Source organism: Oncorhynchus clarkii, chromosome 2, assembly GCF_045791955.1.
Source record: "Oncorhynchus clarkii lewisi isolate Uvic-CL-2024 chromosome 2, UVic_Ocla_1.0, whole genome shotgun sequence".
NCBI lineage: Eukaryota > Metazoa > Chordata > Actinopteri > Salmoniformes > Salmonidae > Oncorhynchus > Oncorhynchus clarkii.
Window position 1 is genome coordinate 11,725,090 of NC_092148.1, and position 4,186 is coordinate 11,729,275.

A 4,186-nucleotide genomic window follows, 5' to 3' on the forward strand; every position below is an offset into this window, starting at 1 on the left:
TACTGAAGGCAATTCAAAATCACATTTTTGGTAAAGAGGACATTTTCTACTGTAAGTGATTCACTGTTTCCAGTGCAGAGGGAGACTGAAGAGTGTATGACAACACAGGGCTGATGCAAGAATCTTGAGACACACTAGAGAGAGAATGAGGTTAGAGTCACATGCACTGTGCACACACCCCTCCCCTCGTAGCAAACTACACACACACATCAGCTTCCTGTTTGAAGTGGTAACTACACAGCAGAAGGAATCACCTTATCCTTTCTAAGTTTTGCATCTTGCGCTCTTTGCTCCTGCATACACCCCCCTTCTCTCAAACACCTCCCCTGTGTGTGTGTGTGTGTGTGTGTGTGTGTGTGTGTGTGTGTGTGTGTGTGTGTGTGTGTGTGTGTGTGTGTGTGAGAGAGATGGCAGATTTTGAAGTGATGGGAAGTCTAAATATAACATCTTGTGGTTTACCCACCCAGCCCACCCAGCCCACCTTCCCCTTGCCGCCCCCTAACCTTAAATCTGTGCTCAATCTGCGGTCTGGCTACCTATCTGGCTGCTGTTGCGTGTGGTGTGTGTGACGTGTGTGTTACTGCAATTCACGCGACCAAATGGGCAAAAACGTCATTTCAACGTGGAAAACTAATTGGTTTAGCAAAAAAAATCATCAACATAAAGGCATTTTCTATTTTTACATCCATTTTATAACCTAAATCCAATGACATGGTGATTTGTTTTTGTTGATTTCACATTGAATTCACGTTAGTTGACCAACCAAATGTAAATCAATATTAGACTGTGGTCTGTGCACAGTGGGTAACCTTGTTGTTCACCTACAAAGTTAAAATATTGTTTTATTGTCCCCCAAAAACTCCCTGAATTCAATTTCATTAAGCAAAGAATCAAATTAAGAATTTCCTTGCAGAAGTTCAAATGCACTGACAGCAATGGAACTAATGCACACCCTCACACAGTTGGTCCAGTAGTCAAGAGGAGTGTGTGACCCACCTGGGTGTGCTGAATCCAAGCCTACCCTTATAGACTTAATAACCTGTTACATGATGGAGGATCAGAGTTTCCACTGTCACCTCACTCTCTGCAGGGAGACACACACACACTGCAAATACACACACAATCCTTAACACACTGAAATATATACTGAATAAATAATTGCAATCCATTTCTCTTTCTGTCCATGTCCTGCAAGCCTTAAGTGATCCTCTAAGACATTTCTGTGTGATTCCAGTGCTGAGGCCCCAGAATAGGACTTCCCCGCAGGTCCTCTAGTTCAGAGCCAGAGTGACAGGCAGCAATTACAGTCCTATTTATTCTCTACTAATCCTGTGGTCTGACACTGCTGTTAACCTCTTACATGCTGCTACACACTCCACATCGTTCCACATATACTACAACATCTCTCCACATATACACCATCTCTCCACATATACCCCATCTCTTCACATATACAGCATCTCTCCACATATACACCATCTCTCCACATATACACCATCTCTCCACATATACAACATCTCTCCACATATACACCATCTCTCCACATATACACCATCTCTCCACATATACACCATCTCTCCACATATACACCATCTCTCCACATATACACCATCTCTCCACATATACACCATCTCTCCACATATACACCATCTCTCCACATATACCCCATCTCTTCACATATACACCATCTCTCCACATATACACCATCTCTCCACATATACACCATCTCTCCACATATACAACATCTCTCCACATATACACCATCTCTCCACATATACACCATCTCTCCACATCTCTCAAAATAGACATCTCTCCACATCTCTCAAAATATACATCTCTCCACTTATACATCTCTCCACATATACAACACCTCTTCACATCTCACCACATATACAACATCTCTCCACATATACAACATCTCTCCACATATACAACATCTCTTCACATCTCGCCACATATACAACATCTCTTCACATCTCGCCACATATACAACATCTCTTCACATCTCTCCAAATATACATCTCTCCAAATATACAACATCTCTTCACATCTCTCCACATATATATCTCCACAGCTCTCTTATTTCATCTCAATTTAAGGGGCTGTCAGACCTCACCATGGTGAAGGTAATACACGGTGTAACATTAACTATGTGGCTATCCTAAGCTGCTACCTTTTCCTGGAATGCAGACAGGAGTCTGGTTTAGGTGCTGACCCCCATCTAGTGGTCAATGTGTAGATGACAGCTTGGTACTTACAAGCGTTCACTTCTTAATGTGTCTGAAGGGTAGGCCTACATCTCTCACAAGAGTAGCTATACAGTCTATTGTTATAGGTTTAAAGTATATAGATCTTTAATGTCTAGATTTAAATCCAAAGGTATGAACAAAGTTGTTTTGTATTCTGTATATAGTATTTGCTGTCCGCTAAGTAAATGTCTGAGAATAGCCTCAGAGTCCCTTTAGAATAGAGTAGAATGTACACAGTAAGTCCCTATACATCCCTCTAACAATCATGCATCCCTCCAAAGATCATGATTGTTCCCTTCAGTACAATATTTAATTCCAGGCCTTAATGCAAATGACTCTGAGTGTAAATCCAACATTCTAATGCCTCACAATCCTCCAAAGGTGAAAAATAAATCAATCACCGCCAAACACAACATAGTGTGGAAATGAGACTCTTGAACCCCTTTGAACACAGATTAGATGGAGTGAGGGAGAGAGATAGTCAGGAGGGTCAGGCTGTGTATTAGACATGGTATAATCCTTCCCTGTGCAGGAGGATATTGATTTAGTTAAGAGTCGAGAGCAACAGTGATCCCAGCGTTCCCATCCACAAGCGTCACCTTGGATATGAGTCTGCTTCACCTCTGGAGGTGTTCAGGATTACCGGGCAGGACACACACACGCGCGCACGCGCACGCGCGCACACACGCGCACACATACACACACTTTCTCTCTCGCCTTCTTCTCAATGCACCAAAGACAAACTGACTTTCTAAATGTGCTTTATTCTAGCTATCATCAAAAACATTCTTACCACATCATCATCAACAACTATCATTTCATTGATTTTGCTCAAAAGCTAAAGCTGTGATCACAAATAAAACATTTGGTCCTTAAATATAATCTAGGCAACATGGTATCAAGGGTTAAAAGAGGAATGCTCTGTTGCTACCCACAGAAAACATCAAACAGCACTGGACATGACACCAGGACAAGGGAGGGAAGAAAGGAGGGGGAGGGAGGGAATGATAGAGAGAGCTACAGTAGAGAGAGGGAAAAGTCAGAGATGGAGAGAGGTAGAGAGCATCTGTGAATGTCTCTGGAACAGTAGTTAACTACAAAAGCTCTGTGAAAGATGAAAGGAGGATCAGACAAACAGAGATGAAAGACAGAATGAAAGCAGACAGGAGCCAGAGGAGGTGAGGAACGAGGGAAAAGGAGGGAATAGAGAGAGAGAGGCATGCATTTACAGGAAGCTAGGCGGAACAAATAAACCCAGATCCACAGTTTACGAGGAAGCAGTATTAAGTGTTGCACCAAAACACACAATTCAGTTACAGAAGTTGTGTGAACATATTGGACCGAAGCTAAACACCACACAACTTGGACAACAAAACTACAAGTGGATCAATCGCTCCTATAGTTACTGATCAATATGATGACTAACTTTACAGTGATTAGTAATCTCATACTATGATTAATCATATAATGACAAAATATTACACTTTGGTGAAGAGCGAGAGGTAAAAGGGAGGTGTAGCTGGAAATCAGGAAGTGCCTATCTTATTGGTCGCCTTAGAATTGACCAACTAACCCTCCTCCAATCAGCAGCAAGATGCAACGAGCCCCATTGCTATCTTTGTCATCATCATCCTCGTCTTTTCTGACAGCTGTATCGTCCCTCCCACTGTGTGCTGCCATTATCTTCCACTTCATCTCTCTTGCTTGCTCCAACAATCACTAACACAGATATGTATCTATATGTTTGGACTTCAAATATAAACTGTGATTCTACTCTAGCCTGCCCTAGTCACCAGAGCCATAGATATACACAGTCTGCCGAACTCGGTTTGAATCTAGAATTTTGGCATGCCATGTTGGCAACAACTGTTAAAACCTAGTCGCAAGTCATGGACTGTTTGGAGGATAGTTTGTTGAACTCAAATCTGCAGTACCCT